At 36.7% G+C, this 24,919-nt stretch overlaps 1 pseudogene; it reads right to left on the minus strand.

The window, feature by feature from the left end:
- Positions 1 to 2,454: 2,454 nt before the first annotated feature.
- Positions 2,455 to 24,919, minus strand: part of LOC139438570 (TGF-beta-activated kinase 1 and MAP3K7-binding protein 3-like) — a 46,336-nt pseudogene continuing 23,871 nt past the window's right edge.

Genomic DNA, 24,919 nt, shown 5'->3' on the forward strand with positions numbered 1-24,919 from the left:
CCTTCAGGGGTGGCGGTGAGTCCGACCAGCCACCCTATTATGGGGGCAGTGGCTTGGCCTGCTGTGGCCACTCCCCCGCCAGGCCAGCAAACCACACTTCAGCCCGAGGGGTGACCGCAGGGGACTGAGTGCGTTATCTGACAAGATGAACACTAATATTTAGAAAGGAATCTTTCTTTCTGAACCAAGTAGGTCACAAGAATGGGCCTACAATATTCAGGAAACCATATGATGTCATCCAGGTTTTGTTGTTCCATTTTTAGAGCACTAGCAGAGTAGACTTAGCAAAAATCTTAAGGGCCCTAGGATTTGTGGAAAGGTTAATGTGCACTGACTTCAACTTAAGTGACTATCTGCATTAGCCCCTACAAGAAAGTCAGCCAGTCCTTTGAAGCTTTGAAGCCTGACTTTGACTTCTCTCTAGCTAGAAAAGTCCTGAACGGCATCATCTTCCAATACAAAGCTGCTTTGTCTACACTGAAAATCTGTTATTTAGTATAGTCGCCTTCATCATTTTTAGCTAGATCTTCTGGATAACATGCTGCAGCTTCTACATCAGCACGTGCTGCTCTACCTTGCACTTTTATGTTATGGAGATGACTTCCTTCCTTAAACCTCATGTACCAACCTCTGCTAGCTTCAAATTTTCTCATGCAGCTTCCTCACCTCTCTCGGCCTTTAGAGAATTGAAGAGCATTAGGGCTTTGCTCTGGATTAAGGGGATGTTGGGGCTGGTTTGATCTTCTATCCAGATCACTGAAACTTTCAGCATTTCAGCAATAAGGCTGTTCTGCTTTCTTATTGTTTGGGTGCCCAATGGAGCAACACTTTTCATTTTCTTCAAGAACTTCTCCTTTGACTTCCTAACTTGGCTGTTTGAGGCAATTTGCCTAGCTTTCAGCCTATCTCAGCTTTCTTCATGCCTTCCTCACTAAGCTTAATCATTTCTAGGTTTTGAGACCCTTCCTGTCATTCGAACACTTAGGGGCCATTGTGGGGTTATTGATTTGCCTAAATCAATATTGCTGTGTCTCAGGGAATAAGAAGGCCCAAGAGAGAGATACAGGGAGTGGTCAGTCAGTAGAGCAGGCAGAACATACACAATGTTTATCAATTAAGTTTGCTGTCTTCTATGGGTGTGGCTTGTGGTGCCACAAAACAATTATAATAGTAACATTAAACATCGCGATCTCAGATCACCATAATAGATGAGAGTAAGAATGAAGTTTTAAATATTGTGAGAATTACCAAAATATGACAGAGACATGAGTGAGCACACATGCTACTAGAGAGCACAATAAAGTGAATTACAATAAAATGAGGTATGCCTGTATCAACTTGGTCGTCTATTCCTAGGCTATAAGTTTTAATGCATTCCTTAAATGTGGTGATATGACTACCTTTAAACCTGTTAGCTGAAAATCAACCTAATGCTTCCTTTCCAGGTGCTCAAGTAAATGAACTTCATAGATGTATATATCATTTAACAAAAACTTCAAAATAATCAGTAATAAACAACTCAGTTACTTTTAGCCTGGAAATGTATATATGTCACAGTGACACAGCTACTACTTGACAGTCATTCAGATACCGCTTTGTACCATTTTTGGAAATCAGCTACTTTAAATGCAGACTAGATAAAGCATCCATGGTAGCACTAAACAATTGAAAAAAATTTGCACTACTACTTATAAACAAAATACTTTGAAAGAGTCTGTACTGAGCTTGAAATACATTAAGTAATTTAGAACAGGTAATTAAATTTTACATGGTGCTTGTTTAAAAATGAAGTCTGATGAAATTTTAGAAAGTTAACTTTCATATGGTTTTTCTACATAATTCTTCTATTACATAAAGTTTCAAGTAGCCTATATTGTGCTGGTTAAAACAAAAGGGATTAACACACAAAATGCATATTCCAGATCAGTTCTGACAGTGATACTTATAAACACATGGTCCAATAACAAAAATTATACACATGGGACAAAAGTAAATATAAATTCAATTATTCATCATAAAATAAAAGTTAAATGAAATTCACCAGTTGAGATACTAAAATGTCTATTAAACACTGGTGACACAAAAATAAAGCAGGTTGAATACCCTTTAATTGGAAATCATTCCTATGTAACAGCTACCAAAACTAGTTGTTCAAAACAATGGTTCTGTGACACTTATTCTTTATGCTAACCTTTGACTATACAAAGTTTTTTGTTTGTATGGCCTGTCAATGAATGTTATACCTACTGCACATACTGTACTGTTTTTGTACATTCTTGAAATTACATATTTATGAATTCTGTAATTTTGATGCCTTTTAAAATTGTAATTTGGAGATATTTCATCATTTCTAAATTAAGGTCAAAATCAGTAGAGAGATTGTGTGTATATGTACATGCACTGAATAAATTCATGAATGTCTTTAATAGAAATTCCAAAGAATACTTTTTATTTCTATGATGTCAGCGACATATCACTACTCATCTTTTTAGAGGGTTTAGGTGGTACAACTGGGCAAGGTTCAGTGTTGTCATAAAAATTATTTGTGGCTTTTGGATCAAAGTTGCCTGTAAAAAATGGCATCAGAAATTAAGGATTCCTTCTGTTATTTAACTTTATAAAAAATAAACTACAGAAATAAAACATGAAAAAAAAGCAATTATTGCCCCCAAAATGCCCCCCTATCACAACTCTTCTTCCCTCTCCCGGGCCTCAGCAACTCCTATGGGTACTCTCCCATTGCTACATTCACAATAATTCTTTAGTAGAATAAAACTTATTCCACTCTAATCCATATATTATTCCCCCATCCTGAGGACCCTGGGATGGCAATGTCCACCCCACCTCTAAATTGAGAGGGGGCTTAGATCCCACATGGCTGATAGATGGGATTCTCCTGCTTGCAGATAGACTCTCTTGGTTCCCTGGTGTGGTGGCCAACCATCCTTACCTCCATTAGCTTACCTGGGTAAGTCCAATGAACTGAGACTAGGATTTGCAACTCTGCTGAGGCTCAGGGCCCAGCTGGCACATGGCCAGTCCAGAGATTTAAGTCTTCTGAATATATACCAACCCCAGAGCCAACACAGTAAAAGTGACAGATTCAGTAAGAGTGACAGAATAAGCATGTGTATAGAAGTAACATCTGAATCCAACTCCATCACACTCAGGAACACAAATTCCAAAGTGGGGCCCACTGGCAAGTCACAATGCAGGACATTATATGTCATGCCATAACTCACTGAATGTGTTGGGAGAGAGTGTAAACTACAATGGAAACAATAATCCATGCAGTGTAGCAAAATTCCAAAATGTATTAATCAAATTCAATGAATGTGCCACTACAATGAAAGAAGTTGATGATGTGGGAGGAGTGGGGGCAGGGAGTAGAGAGTGGGGAGTGGGATATACAGGAACCTCCTATATTTTTAAATGTCACATTTTGTGTGATCTATGTATCTTTAAAAAAAAAGATTGAAGAAGCTCATTATCCATCCTTCTCTCATTGAATCTGAGTTAAAGTTTTGGTTATACTAATGCACTATTATTTGTCTGTAATTTACTATACCCAGAAATATTTATCCAACTGCAAGTTTCATTGCCTTAGCCAGTACTCAGAACTAAGCATACGAGGCACTGGGGGCAGTAAATAAAGAAGAGAAATGATAGGATGATTGAGCTGTTTTCTCTATTTTGTAAGAGAGAACTATTTAAGATTGAAATGGTGAAAGATTACCTTTACTTCTTCATAATTTACCCTCAACTGTACCCATTATTAATTTGATTATGAAGGCAAATACTAAATCATAAAGATTATTCTTATTAGAGTTCTACTTTGAAAGAACTAAACAGTCTAGGCAAAAGTGAAATAACTGCAGCATATAGACAATCTTAGGTAGAGAAAAGGCTATTTTAAATGTTACTTATCAATGATAAAAGATATTGGGCCTATTTTAGAAGTTATAACAATTATAAATATTTAATCTTGCCTTAAAAAGTTTATCTATTTAAAATGTTCACCAACTAAACTGGTGGCATTTCAATCACATGTCCTGCCATGATTCTTCCAAAGTAAGTTTTGATGGAAGTTCTGGTTTTGAGACCTATCTTCACTTCTACCCATCTATCATCTTAATCTGATTGTTATGAACACCTCTATCTTAAGAGGTGTTCCCGAACTATTTTTCTTTATAGAGGACGTTGTACAATACTGATTATTGAAATTTATTGAACCTCCTGATTGTTATATTTTTTCAAGGAGTTTTCCTCACCTAAGCCAACAATATAGCTGCTTTTCATCAAATAATACAATGATGATATCTAGTTTAAATGTCCAAAAAGTGCCTAGAATTTTTGTCTTAATTGGTAGGTACAGACTGGACGCTTAAAAAGTTTTTCAGAGTGGAGGCATAGAAGTTGGTTATATTACTATATTTGGACCACTTACAATTGAATTTAGAAATAGTAAAGTATCAAGAGTTTATTGCCAAACATGATTTGAAACACAGTTCTTAGCTTATGAAAGTTTAAGAATGATAAGCTCTTTTATTTTAAAACAATTTTCTGAAAACTATTCTTAAATAGAACTTCAAAGCCATTATACTATTTTTTTTTTTAATTTTTAAGATGGATGTCACATACGTTATTTGTTCAAAACTTAATTTATAGTTTATGTTCTGTAGGAAACAAAGGCATGTTGTTTCCATGGAAGCAAGTTATTCCTTGACCACTGAGTCATGCTGTCTCCATAGCTACACGTGCAGGTCATAAATCTAGCAAGGATATGTGTACACTCAGGTGGAATGAGGACTAGGTAGAACAGAGCAACCTGGGCAACAAGATTTATGGGTATGCTTTCTCAACAATATAATAGAACACTGAAATTTTGTACTTTGAGTGATAATCATAGATTTTGATCCATTTGTTACACAGGTTGAGGTAATGAGAATGGTTAGCTAGGATAGTTGCTGGTTCTCACAATTGCTTGGGGTATATAAAGAAGGCCCTGAGATTAATAAACTTGTCCAATGAGCTTGAGGCTCCAATGCTCTCAGATCCCCTGATCCCAATCTCTCTTTGTCCTTCATTCCCAAAACCCTTTGGGTCTGCAAGTCTGACATCTGGTGCCCAACATGGGGCCTGAAGAAGTGACAGGAGCAGAGATGGCAGTATCAGAAACACGGAAACTGAAAACTTTCTTGAAAGGTTGAGGCATCCATCGAAAGGTGACTCGAGTCTGACAATACAGTGGTAAGAATCTTAATTTTGCTGTCCACTAGCATCAGGGTATGGGAAATCAACAGGATGTCTGGAAGAATATTCACAGGTTCTAAAGACTCTTAGATACTGTCAGAGTCTCAGTGAAAACTGCTGATTTCCTTGAACTTCTTGCTGTAGAACAAAAACACTGTTATTGGTTTCAGCCACAAGGAAAAAGTCTTTTAAATTTTAAACATTGGAAACAGGTAATGAAGGCACTATATAGCGCATACCAGAGAGGAGAGACTATACCACTGTTGCTGTGGGCTTTAGGCCAACTGATTGCAGCAGCCTTAGATCTGCTGCAGTCTGAAGTGGGGGAGGAGGAAATTACCATCTTTTACAGGGAGCCCCTTGACATGGGCCATCTGAGTGAGGACAGGGAGGAAATAGAGGACAAGGATGAGGATGAGCCCCCCAATGAGAAAGAAACACCCCTTTCTGCCTAAGCAGATGTCTAAATTGAATATTTCTAAAGCCAGCATTTACCCTAATTTCTGTAATGTAACCCCTACGGTCCCCCCGATTACAATGCCGACAGCCCTGGGAATATTTACTGATACCATTGACACCAGGCCCTACACTAACAATGTACCTAATCCAGTTCCATCTACTCCTTAATGTGTTGTTTGCTGCAAGGATCTCAACAGGGAGATCCTGAAGCAATGTGATTACTAACAGCTTTCCCAGTAACCATTCAACAAGTTCACCCAGATGCAAACAGCCCTCAAGGGGGATATAATTTTCATCATGAACCCCTGCCATTTAAAATTCTGAAGAACTTAAACAAGGCTGTGCACAATTTGGAACTAATAGTCCTTACACTTTTGGCCTAGTGCCTGGGCTGGCTCAAGCTGACCAACTTATCCCCTGGGATTGGGACATGCTGGCTAGAACTGTTTTAAGCTTGGCTGAGTTTTTGCAATTTAAAACCTGGTGGACAGAAGCCAATACGATTGTGCACTGTAACACAATACAGATTCCTCCCATTCTTTCTGCTGAACAATTATTGGGTATTGGTGATTAGTCTGGAATTCAAAGACAGCCCCAATACAATGATCAGGCCATAACACAAGTGTGCAATTCATGTTTGGCAGCTTGGAAATGGATTTGTACACCTGGAAAACCTGCTCAATCTTTTGCCAAAGTGATCCAGGGAGTTAATGAAATATAAATGGAATTTGTAGCCCAATTATCTGACATTTTGATGAAAACAATAAAGATTCCAGAAGCAAGAGAGGTAATTTTGTAAATGCTTGCTTTTGATCATGCTAACAGTGAATGTAAAAAGGCAATTTGACCCTTGAAGGCAGCAGGAGGTTCAACTCAAGATTATATTAAAGCTTCTCAGGATATTGACTCTATGGCTCATCAGATGGTGGTGTTGGCCACAGCCTTTTACGGTATCTCAAAGGAGGAGAGAAAGGAAATTGTTTTAAATGTGCAAAGCCTGGTCACTATCAGAAAGAATGTAGATCTTTCAAGCCCTAGACCATTGTCTGTAGAGGCTGAAAAAGAATTGGCATTGGTAGAGGATCGAATCTCTCAAGGACAATTAACACAAATAGAACCTGGCAAATCTATTGATTTGCTTATTTCTCAACCCCTCAATCTCCTACAGCTTTATTTTGGCAAGAAGGTATATTAGAATTTTTTTTTTTACCTAATAATAAAAGAGATTGCAGACATATCTCCAAAAATTATTTAGCAAAATGCTGTGTTAGATTATTACAATTAAAGGGGTCTGATCCAGACAGAATTATTTGTGATCTTTCTCATAAATAAATTGAACGCATATATAACTAATCCTCAATGGCAAATTGCTATTCATAATTTTCAAGGCATTATTGATAATCATTATCCTACTTCCAAACTGTTAATGTTCTTATGAGGAACCACTTGGATTTTACCAAAAATTGTGAAACTGTTCCTATTGAAAATGCTCATACAGTATTTACTGATGGTAGTAGTAATGGAAAAGCAGCAATGTTACCTCTCAAAAAGAACAGGTTTGGCAGATTCTGTATTCATTTGCTCAATGCACAGAGTTTTCCACCATCATTAAGGATTTACAAACATTTCAGGAGCCCTTGAATATTGTCTCTGATTCTAAATATGTGTGTTAAACTGTAGCTCATATTGAAACAGCTCATATTTTTATTACTGATGAATTGTCTCTACTTTTTGCTGACCTTCAAGCCCTCATTTGGCAAAGAAGTCAGCCCATATATATTACTCATATCTGGTCTCATTCTTCCCTTCCTGGGCTCTAGCTACCCAAAATGCCCAAGCTGATCTGTTAGTGGGATGTTTGCAGGATGCAACTAAATATTATGCATTGACTCATATTACTAATAAGGGACCTAGACATAAATTTCCTCAATTGACAAAACATCAAGCTCAAGAGATTATTAATAGCTGTCCCATTTATGGACCCTTGGCCACAGTGCCCTTTCAGGCTGGAACTAATCCCAGAAGCCTAGCTCCTAATCAACTGTGGCAGATGGATGTTACATACCCTCATTTGGTAAATTACAATATGTTCATGTCTGTACTGACACTCTCATTTTTGTGGGCTACTGCACAAAGTGGTGAATGTTTTCATCACACTCATTCTCATTTGTGGTCTACTTTAGCTGTGATGGAATGTCCCTTGAAAATTAAAACTGATAATGGCCCTTCTTACACCAGTAAGCCTTTTGCTTCCTTTTGTTCTACGTATGCTATTAAGCATGTTACTAGTTACTTATAATCCTACAACTCAAGCCATATTTGAACACTGCCACCATACCCTAAAAACTATGCTTTTAAAACAAAAAGGAGGAGATGATGGTATAACACCAAATGATCAATTGGCAAAAGCCTTACTTACTTTAAATTTTCTTAATGTTTATAATTCATTTACACCTGTGGAATGTCACTTTGGAAAATATCAAAAATCTACAGTGGACACTGGAAATGAAGATCAACCAATATTCTGGAAAGATATTTTAAGCAATGAATGGAAAAGAGACAGGATTAAAGTATGGAGGTGAGACTATGCTCTTGTCATTTCAGAAAGTGGAAAGCAAATTTGGCTACCTTGAAGAGGATTAAGCTGTGGAATGAAGAAATGGTGTCTCCTACAACTTATGATGGTGATCATAAGTAATGAGAAAACTGTGGGTAATTACACCTATTGGGCCTATATACCTAACCCCCCATTACTTACAGTGTTAACCTGGAAAGATCCATCCTTTCCCTTTTATCTGAATAAGACCCATATATTCCCTAGACCAACTGATGATAGGTTACCAATTAAGCCCCATGAGGAAGGACAAAGAATCTATAATCTCATAATACCATTTGATTATTGACCCCTATGCATTGGTAACCATCCTCCATGTATGTTTCTTAAAAATTGGCCTATGATTATCTTAAAAAAAAATACTATGTCTTTAGTGATGTTATTTCTTTCTTATAATTACATGGTGACTAAAAAACCTACCTATAATTATTCCTATGGGATAGTGTGGGAAAGTGCCCCTATGGGGAGCCCCACCAAATATAATGGCAGATTTATTTGATATGGTCTAACTGTAAAGGACAGCACATTAGTAATATGCAATATCTCTTGATTTGGATGAAAAAATAATTTTTACCAAAAATAATAGTGTTTGGAAATATAAAGGGAAATGGATCCCTTCTCCATGGTGTCATATTACATCTATGCATAATCAAAAGAATTTGTGGAAAGTTTTTCTGGGAATAGCAATTACAACAGAATAAGAGTAAGAATGGTCAATATTTGCATTTAAATCAAACTCATCATTTGTAATCATAAGAGATCATTATGTTTGTGGTTAGAAAAATAACTATAACTAGGAATGCTCTATTTTATAAAAGCGGGGCATTGTATACCAGTTTGAGACTATTTTACAGAATGGAGAGTTCATTACAATGGCTCAAAGGTGGCGGGGAGTGTGGATTGCAGTGCGACTGAACCAAATTTGGCAATCATCACGTAAGAGTCAACTGCTGTTCCATATGGTTCAAGAAATCCAGAAGCGCTCAAAGTGATTTGTGGGACTGTTAGTAGCTGGCATATTGGGACTGACTGGTATTATTGCAGCTGCTGCTACAGCTATCATGGCCTTACATGAGACTGTGCAAATTTAGCAATATGTGCATGATTGGCATAAGAATGCTAGTGACTTATGGCATAGTCAAGAACATATTGATGAAGAATTAAACAATAGAGTTAATGATCTATAATCAGCATTTTTACATCTTGGAGATCAAGTATATAGCTTAAATTTACTTAGAGGTTTAAAATGTGATTGGAATAAGAGTACTTTTTGTATTACTCCACTTGCTTATAATAATTCTATGTTTGACTGGGAAAAGATTAAAAATCATTTGGTAGGTAATAAGAGTAATATGTCATTAGAAATAGAAGAATTACAGAAAAAGATATTAGAAATGTCTCATAATCAGATTTATGTAGCTGATGATAAGGATATCTTTAATGATTTGATTTCTTCTTTCAATAAATTTAATCCAGTAAATTGGTGGAAGTCTCAACATTTTTTTAAATCAGCATTAGGAATAGGACTTTGTGTGTTAATCTTGTTGCTCATTGTTGCTGCCTGCCTGGGACGAGATGTTTGCACCATGTGAATGCTATGGGAGAAGCCAATAATTTGGTACCTACAAGAACCTTGCAATGAGTGCCCCATGGTCAGTGTGCTTGGCTGGTAGTCAATAACAGGTAAGACTCTCAGAGGAGGGCAACATAAGACAGGCACAGCCACCCTGACTAAAACAAAAAGAGGGAAATGTGGGAAACAAAGGCATGTCACTTCCATGGAAGCAAGTTATTTCCTTGACAACCGAGTCATGCTGTCTCCATAGCTATATGTGCAGGTCATAAATCTAGCAAGGGGATGTGTACATTCAGGTGAAATGAGGACTAGGTAGAACAAGACAACCTGGGTAACACAATTTATGGGTATGCTTTCTCAACAATATAATAGAACATGGAAATTTTGTACTTTGAATTATAATTGTAGATTTTGATCCATTGTGTTATATAGGTTAACATAATGGGAATAGTTAGCTAGGATATTTGCTGGTTCTCATGATTGCTTGGAGTATATAAAGAAGCCCCTGAAATTAATAAACTTTCCTGATGAGCTTGAGGCTTCAATGCTCCCAGATTCCCTGATCCCAAACTCTCTTTGTCTTTCATTCCCAATACCCTTCAGGTCCATGACTCCAATAATCTTCTAAACATTTCTAGATCTCATAAGTCTCACTGAAATATTCTAATCAAGTATTTGGATTAGTGTTTTTGTTATGCTTCAAAGAATACACACACACACACACATTCTACAGTTTGTACAATCTCCACATTATTCACAGTAATTCTCTTGACGGTTATAGTTAGCAGACTGTATCCAGACTAGATTTATAAAGTAATTTTAAGTATACCTAACTAGTCTGCCAAACTTTCACATTCAAATTTGCTCTATTTAATCTTACCTAAAAGTGGCAATGGGCTATGTTACAGTAGATAGTCTTTTGATGTTTCTAAAGTAATTGTAGGTTATTATAAAAAAGGATCAATTAAAACCAAGAATTGAGAATGAAAAAAATTGTCTTATAATATAACAAAACATAAATATCAATCTTTTAATGAATGTCTTTTTTTTTGAAATAAGTCTCTGCTGACTAGAATTCTGTATTGTCTATCTTATATAATCCATACAAGTGATGGCATTGAGTTTCCTGCTTTGATTTCTTCTATAGCAGGGCAAGAAAAATATCAAGGACTCTTACAAAGCAACCTTTTGGCAGAACCCTACAGTTTTCTCAGTTGTTTTTACCCATACCCAATTTACAGAAGCATCTATATATTTTAGTGATTTGCCTTTATGACTTTCCAAAGCATTTACAAGTCTTTCTAAAGCATTTGCCCTTTAACTTCTATGGAAAGGATAGCTTCTTCACCATTCTTGTCAGTTTATAAAACATTAAATTACTAAGTTATAAAACTAGGATAAACAAGTCTAGGATTAGACAAATGACGGTGTAAGCAAACAATCCAACCAAAAGAAGCAACAGTATATGTATATGTCTAAGTATGGTTCATTGTTAATGAGTGTTTAATGCTGTGAACATCAGAAACTATATATTAGTAAGTAAATAAAAGAATACCACTTAAAATGGTGAGCTGAGTAAGAGAAATCATATGAGTGCCTCTACTGCAGTGTACTGCTATAATAAACTGAGAATACTAAAAGAGTAAGATATATTTCTCAGTATAAAAAATGACATGAGGAAATGAGTTTAAAATGCATAAATCTAGTATGATTTGTAAGCTCTGTTTTTATAGATATTTTAGGTTACAAGCACACATTATAAAAATTGAAATCCCACCCATTTATGAAATATTCAAAATCAAGAACTAAAAAAAGAAAAATGCAGGACAATAACACAGCCTACAAGGCAAGAACTTAATGATTAATTTGCCCAAGTAAAACTACTTTTAATCTTCCAAATCTAATATAGGACCAGGAAGTGAAAGTTTCTACCAGAACTGTAACCTCATGTAACATCTCTCTTAAATCTGTAAAACCAAAAAAGCAGCGTAATATCATATTATTATGTATGGTTTACCAAATAATAGAGTCTATACCTCTAGAAAGAAGGAGATCAACTTCTTTCAGAATACATTTATCTGCAGTTGTCTGTTCATACCTCTCAATCTTGTCATTTCCTCAGTCTAGTAAAAAAAGGACCCAAAATTACAATTGAGGCTAAGGCATTATCAAGTCCAATATTTAAGAACTGTTTTCATCTTAAGTATTCCAATTCAATATTACCAAGAACCTGGCCTCAAGTTAGGGTATGTTTAAGAAGTCCTGTATGTCTGTTTTCTAAAGAGGTAGACAGGAAAAATGGGGATATCCAAATGACCACACACAAATATAAAACAAACTATGCATATAAAGAGGTGGGCTATATTAACCAGTGTTCTATGATACAAAAAACTATAATACTTCTTTAATCACAGAGCACTAATGTTTTATTTTATATATTTTTATGGCAAGGGAAACTATAACAACCAACTTTTAAACTGGCATTACCAAAGAAGATGATTACAACAGCAGTTATTTTAATGAATGTTTAGTATGTGGCAGATTTGTTTATTCTTTCTTCACAACAATCGTGTAGGTAGGTACATATATCACCCCCAATTTGTAGGTTAAGAAACTTGGGCACAAAGAGATTACATATTTTTCCCTAGGTCATAAAACAAGAAATTGAGTCAGAATTTACACATGAATATAAATTCTCTTGTCTTCTTTTTCTAGATCAAAAGAAAAATTAATGTAGCACATGAACACTTTAATCAACTTTATCATCATAGAAATTATTTTAAATGATAAAAAGTTCACTTTATGTTTTATTTTGCTTGGTGTGCTTTATTTCTTTACTGTATTTGTATAGTAAACAATAAAGTCAAGGAGTAGAACTTAAATACTTGGATAATGAAGCTTTTAGCAATACTCTCATTAGACTGCCAAAGGTTAAGTCAATTGTAAGGCAGATCTCAACAATACCTGCCTTATAATAATAATACCTGTGCCAAAGCATTTAGCTTGTTAAGTGTTAAATTTAGTTTGTTAACTGAATGCTAAGTAATAGTGAAGGAAAATAGTGAAGGAAAAGGGTTTCTTAAGTAACAGCATTGTAATATGCCATTAAGCAGTATCATCAGAGTAACTGTGGATGTCCAATGAACTAGCAGAATCAAAATAAAATAAAGTTAGGTGGGGAGCAGATGTAGCTCAGTGGTGGAGTGCTTGCATCCCATGTACAAGGTCCAAGGTTCAATCCCTGATACTTCTAATAAATCAATAAAAAAGAAATTAAAAAAACAAGTGATACGAGACAAAATATTAACACTATAGTAATTACAATACCTTAAAATGCTAAGGAGAAAAGTCATTTAGAAATATTAATTAGGAATTACATATTCCTTTCCTATGGGCAAGTCATGTGATATTAACGTGGTTTATTAATAGTTTAAAACGTATTTCTCAGCTTTTATAATAAAGATTTAGTGATTTATTTCAGAGCTCTAAATAGTAAGACTACTTTCTCAGGATCCTGTGGAAAAAACACTTTTTTTCCATATCAGAAAAAGCAAGTACCTGAAGGAGCTCTTCTGTTTCCTTCCTATGTATTTTTGGTAGAGATATTTTAGACAGAAATGAATAATGAAGCTGAACGGTGGGCCTGGATAAGGCATTATCATAGTAGACTTTATAATTCCATTTGTTTATGACTTTTTAAAAAATGTCATTGTCAATGAGGTATTTCCAAAGGCCACAAGAGAACCACTAAGCACTTATCAATAAGTTTCCAAAATTCTGCTCATAGCATCTAATAAAACCAAAGGAAAAAAGCCTATCTCTGAAAGTTAAATAGCAATTTATCAAAAATATGGAATATTTTCATGGAGATATCTCTGTAATTCAAGAGTTGCCTGGGTTTCTATTTCTGAAAATTAAGTACTTAATATTTTACCAAACACCTAAACTGCATTTCTGATTTACTGTCTTGTACTATTATACTTTTACATACACAAATAATACAGATTCCTAAAGAAATAGGCATAACATCTTTTTACATACCACTCTCTTTAAAAGGACAGAGAGACAAAAAGCTGAAATGAAAACTATGTACTACTCATCCCCACACCTGAGAATGGCACCCATCCCCACTCTCAAGGCAAAGTGGCTTGGTAAAACCTACGGCCAACTAAGAGAAAAACAGGTGTCTTCCTTACTCAGAAGGAAATTGTGGTGGAGGGCAGAGAGATTGCTCTTCAGTGAATTCGGACAGCCAAGACCTCTTGAAATCTCTGCCCTACCCAACCCAGCAAGTAGAGGTTGAAAGACACCTTCATGGAAATGTTGACTTATTGGCAGGCAGGGAAACTGCAAAAAGAGGGTAAAAAAACTTTTTGGAATCTTGCCCAAATCACTGGACTCCTGGATTTCGTCTGTGCCCCATTTAGTTGAGTCCCTGGCCATACTTTATTAACCTAAGTTGGACAATTTTAAAGATTTGAAATAAGATGAGATAAAAATCAAAAAGCAGTCATGAAACAAAAGCATTAGGGAAGAATTTGATCATCAGAGTAAATTCACCAGCATAATCAGATCAACAGACATTAGCAAAATATTACAAACCATAATAAGAAAAAGATATGGCCCAGTCAAAGGAACAAATAAAAAACCATGACAAGACACAGGATTTAAGAAAATTAATCAATGATATTCACACAAATCCCCTAAACCAATTCAAAGAGTTGAAGGAAAACTAGATAAAAGGATAAAGGACATTAAGACAACACTGGGTGAGCATAAAAAACAACTTGAAAGCCTGAAAAGAAAGGAATAATAGATCTAATAGAAGGAAAATCTCCCTGTCTGAAATTTTAAAATATATTCATTAGAGCCATGTAACAGCAGATTTGAATTGACAGAGGGCAGAATTCGTGAGTTAGAAGATAATCTAAATTTGAAAAGACAGGAACATAGAAAGAGAAAAGAACAGAAAAAAACAAAACAAAACAAAACAAAAAAACTGAGCAGGGACTCAGCGGATTAAATGACGCTGTGAAACATGTTATCGGTTTCCCAGAAGGAGAAGAGAAAGGAACAGAAAGAATATCTGAGAAGTAATGACAGAAAATTTCCTAATACTTATGAAAGACATAAATATCAGTATCGAAGAAGGACAACACATTCCAAACAATAAATCTGAATAAACCTATTATTCCCAAGGCCAAATGGCAGACACAAAGAGAGGATTCTGAAAGCAGCAAGAGAAAAACAATGTATCTCATACAAGTTCAGTAACAAAAATGCCCATCAGAAACCATGGAGGTAAGAAGGCAGTGATATGACATATTTAAGGTACTGAAAGTGAGAAACAGTTAGCCAAGAATTCTTCAACCAGGAAAACTGTCCTTCAAAAACGGGTAAATTTAAATTCTTCACAAATAAAAACAGAGTATTTTTCACTAAAAGACAACCAGAAATCTTGCAAAGGATACTAAAGGGAGTGCTTAGAATGAAAAGATAAGACAAAGGTGAGAGACTCAGAGAAGGATGTAGAAGTGAAGATCATAAATAAGGAAAACTAGAGGCTAAGATGACATGTAATGTAAAACAATGGAAAGCCAAAGGATAAAATGGATGGAGTAAGTAACACCTTTACCACAATAACATTGAACATTAATGAACTTAAGTCCCCAGTCAAAAGACCCAGACTGAGAGAATGGATTAAAAAAAAAAAAAAAAAAAGGCATCTGTATATTGTCTACAGGAGACTTACCTTAGACGCAAGGATACAATTAGGCTGAAAGTGAAAAGTTAGAAGAATATTTCACACAAATAGTAAGATACCAGTAACTGGTTGGTTTTCATAAAGAGTATATATTTGGAGTAGGAGTTTACAGATACCATGTCATAAAGCATAAGTTATTTCCCCAACAAAAGTCTACTTGGAGCAAGATATCTGCTGGTGTCTGTGAGGATTCAGGCTTCCTGGGTTCCTACATTCCTGGGGCTTGCTTTTCTCTGGGTTCAAGTTTCTTTCTCCCTGAGGCTGGCTTCTCTTTCTTTGCATGCTTTCTTCCCAGGGCTCCAGCTTAAGTCTTCAGTGCCAAACTCCAACATCAAAATGCCAACATCAGAAACCCTCAACTCTGTTCTTTGCCATGACTTTTATCTATAAATCCCCACCCACCAAGAGGTGGGGAATCACCACCCTAATCATAACTCAATCATGCCAGGTACAGATAAGATTACAAACATAACCCAATATTTCTCTTTGGAATACATCAATAATATTAAACTACATTCCACCCTTTGAATTCCAAAAGACAATAAAATATTTAAAAAATAAACAAATCGTTATAATGCAAGTACTAAATCATATCACAATTTAAAGAAATACAGTTTGTACTGGGACAAGTCATATCTGCTACAGACCTCTGAAATTACAAAACAATCTGCTTCTAATATACAACTGGATAGAAAAAGGTTAACATTTTCATTACAATAAGGAGAAATTGGAAGGGAACCATGAGTTACAGTTATTCTGCAGTTCAGTAGACCTGCAGGACATCCTCTATTTGATTTTAAAGTCTGAGAGTCATTCTTACGATGATGGTTTCTTCTCCTTGGGATCTTATAGGAACCCACCCTTTCCACATGCTTGCCCAATGGCCATTTTCTTGGTTCCACCCTCATAAGGCATCTGGGTGTCAACCAAGCTCCAGACCTCGCCTTCCAAGAGTGTTGGGGTGACAGCCACTCTTCATCCAATCCTTGGGTTAGTGTCTTAACTCCCGTAGTACAATGATGTGAAGACAATATTCTGCCTACACTTTGGCATACAAGCTCAACCCTTTCAGAGCAATGAGTTGACCACCTGGCCCTCCCTAACCCTTGCATATGGGCTCAACCCTCTCAGAGTAACAGGTTGACCACCTGGCCTCCCCTAACCTTTGTGGGACAGGTCCATTCCACTCAGAACTGTGGGGTGCTGTCCTTAATGACTCTAATCCTTGGGGTATGTGTCCCACCCTCTATGTACCTGGGGCAGCAAAACTCTCCCAGAACATTGGACAGGAATATCCACTAAGAGGGAACAAACTCACCCTCTCTGTACACACGGGTCGGGTTCCTCTCTTGGCCCAAAGTGATGTCTGAATGCCAGATCTCAGCTTCCATTGTTTTCCTCTTAAAGCTATTTCTCCTTCAAGCTCTCCTTTCCATGTCCTTTTTATTCCAGGCTGACAGTGGTTTTGTTCATCCAGCACTCTGAAACAGACTGTTGGTTTAGCTAGCTGGAGGCAGGGGTCCAAGCCATCAGACAGTAAGACTTTCCACAAGTCTTTCCTAGGTAACTACACCTTCAATCTTAATTTAACAGTTCCAAGTTTAGTTAAGTCCTGAAATGGGCCACTTTCATTTGGTAGCTTGATTTCCAAAGGCTTAGAACTTCTGGAATCAGTCTCTGTTTTCCTTTTGCCAAACAGTTCATTACTTAGCTTATTCTCTCTCATGCAGCATTTTGCTAAAAGCAGCAAGTAGAAGCCAAGCTGCATTCTCAGAGTTTACTTTGGAAAGTTCTTCACCTAAATGCTCAGCCTTGCCATTTTCAAATTTTCCCTTCCATACAACACCAGGAATTAATCTTGCTAAGTTCTCTGCAACTTATCACATGGCTCACCTCTCCTCCAGTTTCCAATAATTGTTTTATCATTTACTTCAAAGGCATCATAAAAAATCTCTTTAGCAGTCATAGTGCTATCAGCAGTCTCTTCAAACTGAGCTAGGCCTTTTCCATCAGTCATCTTAAAAGTCCTCCAAAAAATACCCCTTACCCATTTATAAAACTGTTCCAGCATTTTGGTAATTACAAAAGCACTTCTCCATTCCTCAGTACCAACTTCTGTATTAGTCAGCCAAAGGGGTGCTGCTGCAAAACACCAGAAGTTGGTTGCTTTTTATCATGGATATTTATTTGAGGTAGGAGCTTATAGTTATAAGGTCATAAAGCATAAGTTACTTTCTTCACCAAAGTCTATTTGGAGCAAGATGGCTGATGACATCTGTAAGGGTTCAGGCTTGTTGGGTTCCTACATTCCTGGGACTTGTTTTTCTCTGGGTTCAAGGTTCCTTTCTTCTTGGGGCTGGCTTCTCTTCCCTCTGTGAGCTTACTTCCTGGGGCACCAGCTTAAGTCTTTGGCAGCAAATTCCAACATCAAAACTCTATCAGAAAACCTCAATTCTGTTCTTTGCCATGCCTCTTATCTGAGTCCCCACCCACCAAGGGGTGGGGAATAACCACCCTAATCATAACTCAATCATGCCAGGTAAAGATCAGATTACAAACATAATCCATTTCTCCTTGCAATTCATCAATAATATTAAACATCTACAGTAAACAATAAAACATCTCGAGTAGCAATTCTAATTTCAGACACTTAGATTTTAAATGCAAAACTAATATAAGAGATAAACAGTAAAAGGGACAACTCATCAAGAGGAAATAACAATAATAAATATCTATGCACCTAAAATATGTGATGCACACAATTGCAAACTGCAGGGAGAAATAGATATCTCAACAATAATAGTTGGAGACTTTGATATAACATCTGGACAGAGGATAAATAAGGAAACCGAGAACATGAATATTATGATAAATGAACTAGACCTAACAAAAATTTATAGAGCCATACACCCCAAAAAAGCAGGGAATACATTATTCTCAAGGGCACATAGATCATTCTTCATAATAGGTCACATGTTGGTCACAAGAATGAAAATTCTTCTTTGGGATACAGCAAAGGCAGTATAGAAAGAGTAATTTATAGCCTTCATTGTCTACCTTAAAAAAGAAGAAAGAACTAAATTGGAAGACCTGACTGCATACTTAGGGGAGCTAAAAAAAACAACAGCAAACTAATCCTGGAAGCAACAAGAAGAATGGAAATAAAGACTGGAGGAAAGAGAAAGGAGAACACCACCAAGAAAATAGAATCAACATAACCAAAAGCTAGATCTTTGAGAAGATCAATAAAATTGACAAACCGTTAGCTAGACTGACAAAGAAAAAAGGACAAAAGCTGCAGAAATGAGAGAGGGTGCATTACAACTGACATGACAGAAATAAAAGAGATCATAAGAGGATATTATGAGAAACTGTACTCTAATAAACAAGACAATATGGATGAAATGGACAAATTTCTAGAAACACACAAACTACACTGACCCTAGAAGAAACAGAAGACTCAACAAATTAATCACAGGTAAGGAGATTGAAACAATCATCAAAAACCTCCCCAAAATGAATAGCCGGGACCATAAGTGAAACAGGTAAATTCTATCAATCATTCAAAGAAGATAAAAGAGCAATCTTGCTCAAGCTCTTACAAAAAAGTGAAGAGGAGAGAATGCTACCAGAGTCATTCTACGAAGCCAACATCACCCTACTAGAAAACCGGATGAAATTACAATGAAAAAGAAAATCACAGACCAATTTCTCTAGTGAATATAGATGCAAAAAATCCTCAGCAAAACACTTGCTAACTGAAACCCAAAGCACAGTAAAGGAATTTCACACTGTGATCATGTGGGCCTTATCCCTTGATACAAGGATCATTCAGCACAAGACAACTGATCAGTTTAAATCATCACCTAAATAAACTGAAGAAGAAAACCACAATCATCTTGACTGACCATGAAAAGACTTTCATCAAAATACAATCTTTCTTGAAAAAACAGTCTAAAGATTAGAGGGAAATGTTCTCAACATGGTAAAGGGCATATATGAAAAGCCCAAAGCAAACACTCTACTCAACAGTGAAAGACTAAAAGCTTTCTGGTTGAGACTTCGCACAAGAAAAGAATGCTCACTGTAGCTTCTATCATTTAATATTTAGCTAGAAGTTCTAGCTAAAGCAGTTAGACATGGAAAAGAAAAAAAATTCACCTGAATAGGAAAGCAAGAAGTAAAACTTCTACCATTTGCTGATGATATGATCCTCCACCTAGAAAATCCTACAATATCCAAAACAAAGTTACTAGGACTAAGAGGTGGTTTCAGCAAAGTGGTAGGATTAAACAAGCAAAAAATCAGTAGCATTTCTGTCTATCACTAATGAAGATTATGAGAAGTCATAAAAATAATCCTATTTACAATAGCAATACTAAAAGAAAAAAATCCTTAGGATAAATTTAACCAAGAACATAAAAGACCATAGAAAACTAAAAAACATTGCTTAAAGAAACCAAAGAATTCTACATCCTATCTTTTCTTTTCTTTTTTCCTAATTATTAAGCTTCTCTTGGAGCCTAGAGTGCCTACAACTGAAAGCAGGAGGATTGCATCCAGTATCCATGTGGAATCTAAACCCCCTCTTGACATAGATATGGAATGGACACAACAAAGCGAAGGTCCACAGGAAGGAGGAATACAGTAAGGATTAGAGTGGACTTAACGATATCCTATTCATGAACTATGGTGGTTAATAATCGAGAAAATGTGGCATTTGTGTGGAAAAAGTGACCATGGTGGCTGCTGGATGCGGGGAATGGGAGGAAGAGATGAGATGTGGAGGCATTTTCGGGACTTGGAGTTGTCCTGGATGGTGCTGCAAGGACAACTGCCGGACATTGTATGTCCTCCCATGGCCCACTGGATGGAACGTGGGAGAGTGTGGGCTATGGTGTGTACCACAGGCCATGGGGTGCAGCGATGCCCAGAGATGTACTTGCCAGATGCAGTGGATGTGTTCTGATGATGGGGGAGAGTGTTACTGTGGGGGGAGTGGTGGGCTGGGGGTGGTGGGGGTGAATGGGGGCCTCATATTTTTTGAATGTAACATTTTTTAAAAATGAATAAATTGAGTAGAAATTGGGGGAAAAAAAAGAAAAAAAATCAAAGAAGACCTCAATAAATGGAAGGACCGTCTATATTCATGGGTTGGAACACCAAATGATGTTAAGATGTCAATTTTATCCTATCTGATTTACAGATACAATGCAATGCCAATAAAAATTCCAATATCATTTTTTTTTAAAGTTCAGATTATATAAATGTTACATAAAAAAAATAGGGACTTTCCATATGTGTTTTTCCCTTCCCCTCCCACAGTCTCCCACATTAAAACATCTTTCATTAGTGTGGTACATTTGTTTCAATTGATGAATGTTTTGAAGCATTGCTGCTAGATGTGGATTATAATTTACATTATACTTTATATTCTGCCCCACGCAATTTTGTAAGTTATGAAAGATATATAATAGCCTGTATCTATCACCTCAATGGCAAGCTGGACAATTCCACTGTCCAAAAAATGCCCCCATATTATATCCATTTTTCCCTCTTCTTTCCCTCAGAATCTCCAGTGGCTACTCCCTCCACATTAATGATAAAAGCTCTTCCATTGCTACTATAATAACAAGGTAATGGTAGACTAACAACTCTATTTCAGGCAGTTGTTCACTCCCCAATCTTGAGGATTTGAGGATGGTAATGCCCACTCTGCCTCTAATTGAGAGGGTACTTAGATTCCATGGAGCAGATGGACGGAACCATCTTGCTTGCAGTTAGACTCTCTCTGTTCTTTGGGAAGGATATTGTCCAACATAACCACCTTGTTATTTTTCCTGGATAAGTCCTTGAACTGAAGAGTAGGTTCTGAAACTCTCCTGAGATTCAGGGCCAAACTGGCGCATGGATGGTCCAAAGATTTAAATCTCTTGGACATGTACTTACCAAGTATAGTACTAACCATAAGTTCAAATAGAAAGGGCAGAAGAGTTAAACCCAGACAAGTCCAATTCTGTTACACACAAATTCCAAAGTAAGGCCCACTGGCAGAGTGCCAAACTCCTGAATGGTCTACCCTGCCTATAGTGTCTGGATTTTTCTAGAGCCCTCAGGAGCCCTGCTATTTGGGGCACTATTTACTGTGGCAGCCAATGAAATCCTGCCAAAATGTCCATAACCTCTGGAATGACCTTCCAACTCATGTTAAATTTCTTAGCCATGAAAACTCACTTGTATTTACCCTTTCCCACTTATGGTCAAGGACTTTTTCCAGGTTTTGCAAGTAGGTGCTTGGTAATAACTCCTTGGTACCAGAGAAGCTCATCCTGGGGAGTCATGCCCCACATTGTGGGGAAGAGAGTGCATTTATATGCTCAGTTTGACTTAAAAGGAGGCCACATTTGAGCAACAAGGAGGCCCTCAGGAGGTAACTCTTAGGCAACATATAATACTCGGCTAAATTTCAATTTCAATTTCAAAAAAAGAGTTCCATGAGTACAATCATCGACATCAAGGGGTTGGCACAACCATCAATCCTCTCTCACTAGTCCCTGCCCCTGTACTTGTAGAATTCTCACTTTCCCATTAGAGAATGTTACAGAACTCCCCAGGATGGGAATTCAATATTCTTTTGGTTATCGTGTGGATCTCGACCCACTGTGACAATGCTTCATGAACCCTTGAACACATTCACATGCCTCAGAGGCATGCCCCAGGAGAACCCCATTCCATGTGTACCCCATCACTGATACCCCACACCTGCCACAGTAGTGACCCTTCTGTGACCCAAATCTTCTCCAAAGATGAAGCCAAGAGAGCAGCCAAAGAAAACTAAGATGAAATAATAGTAATGCTTTTAAAAATAATACAGGGAGCAGGTGTAGCTCAAGCAGTTGGGCCACCATCTACCACATGGAAGTCCCCAGGTTCCGTTCCTGATGTCTCCTAAAGAAGATGAACAATACAGGGAGCTGAGGCAAGGGGTTGGTTCAGTGAGTGGGTGCAACAATGCAATGAAAAGACACAATTTGGATACAACCACCAGGGAGAAGATGTGGCTCAAGTGATTGTGCCTCTCTCCTACATGCGATGTCCCAGTTTGGTTACTGGTGCCTCCTAAAAAAGGCAAGCAGACACAGAGAGCAAAAATGAACAGACACAGAGAGCAGACAGCAAGTGCAAACAACAAGAGGAGGGGGAAGAAATAAATAAAATAAACCTTTTAAATAAGGACAAAATTTAAAAATTTATATCTTCATACAAAATGTTTTTTAGACATTGACCTTCATCACTGTAAGATATGCTGTCTTGTGTGTACAATGACATTTTCTTCCATATACTTACTTCCCCAGTATCTTGTGTTTTTCCATTTTAAGTTCAAAGAAGCTTTAGGTTATAAAAAAGTCACTAGATAATATAGGGGGATTGCCATATAACCAAAGCCCTCCCCTTTTCCCTTTCCCCTATTAATAACACTTTACATGGATCAGTGGATGGTACAGTTGTTACAATTGAAGAATTGCTACTAGCCATGACCATCAGTTTACAATACGACTTGCATTTTGGATCATACGCTTTTACAATTTTTGATGAAATTTAAAATGGCCTATATCTGTTACAGCAAGATCATGCAGAACAATTCTAATGCCCTAAAAATGCCCTATCTGATAGATTTTATGTAGAAATGGAAAAGCCAATTATCAAATTTGTTTGGAAGGAAGAGTTCCCTAAAAGCCAAAAATATCTTAAAAGAGAAGAAGAAAGTTGGAGGAGTCTCACCTCCTGACTTGAAACTATATTACTTACATATAGTAGAGAAAATATAATGGTACTGACATCAAAATAGAAAGATTGATCAATGGAATTAAAATGAAAGTTCAGAAATATACCTTCACATATAGGGTCAATTGATTATTTAACAAGGCTGTGAAAACCCAGCTGTGTCTGAACAATCTTTCAACAAATGGTGTTGGGAGAACAACATGTCAATATCTTATATCACACCTTATACAAAAATTAACTCAAGGACCTAAATATAAATGCTACAACCATAAAAATCCTAGAAGAAATTTTAGGAAAACATCTTCAAGATCCCCGATGGATAGTGTTTTCTTTGACCTTACACCCAAAACCAGAACATTGAAGGAAAAAATAGATAAATGGGACCTCCTCAAAATTAAACACTTTTGTCCTTCAAAGGAGTTTGTTAAGGTGCAAAAGAAGTCTACTCAATGTGAGAAAACATTTCGAAACCACATATCTGATAAGTGTTTGATCTCCATTTTATATAAAGAGCTCATGCAACTCAATGATGAAAAGGCAATCCAATTAAAAATGTGCAAAAGACTGAGACATACATTTTTTCCAAAGAAGATATAAAAACAGCCAAAAAGCACATGAAAAGATGCTCAACATCACTGCTATTAGGGAAATGCAGATTAAAACTACAATATCTTATAAATGGCCATTATTAAAAACAAGAACAGAGTAAAACAATACAAAAAGCCCCTGAAAACTACAAGTGCTAGAGGGGATGTGGAATAAAAGGAACACTCCTTCACTGCTGGTGGGAAGAGAGTATGGTGTAGCCTCATGGAAGAGAGTTTGGAGGTTCCTCAGGAAGCTAAATATAGAAATGCCACATTCTCCAGCAATACTGCTACTAGAAATATATTCAGAAAAACTGAAAGCAAAACTGAACAGACATTTGCACACTTCTGTTCACAGTGGCATAAGTCAAAACTTCCAAAAGATGGAAGCAACCTTAATGTACATCACTGATTAATAGATAAGCAAAATGTGATATATGCAGATAATGGAATACTACTCAACTCTAAGTAGAAAGGTATTTAGGATGCATGGGTCAACATGGATAAAAGTTCAGGAAATTATGTTGAGTGAAATAAGGCAGACAAAAATGACAAATATCATAGTCTCACTAATAACTAAATATGAAGAGTAAACTCATGGAATTAAATTTCAGAGTACAGGTTACTAAGAGATTAGAAGGAGGAGCTGATGATGTTCAATCTAAGTAGAATGTTAGTAAGCAGGGGCTGTGATGTGTGGTAATGTTTAGAGTTGACGGTAACATGCAGTATAACTAACACTGTTGATTTATAAATGTGAATGAGGCTGAAAGGGATAGCATAGAGGGGTTAATTTCTACTTAAAGAAAGGTAGAGGATAATCTTCGGACTGTATAACTGATTTCAGTGGTGGATATGATTGTGGTTAGCAGTACAAATGT

Source organism: Dasypus novemcinctus (assembly GCF_030445035.2).
Source record: "Dasypus novemcinctus isolate mDasNov1 chromosome Y unlocalized genomic scaffold, mDasNov1.1.hap2 SUPER_Y_unloc_1, whole genome shotgun sequence".
Lineage (NCBI taxonomy): Eukaryota > Metazoa > Chordata > Mammalia > Cingulata > Dasypodidae > Dasypus > Dasypus novemcinctus.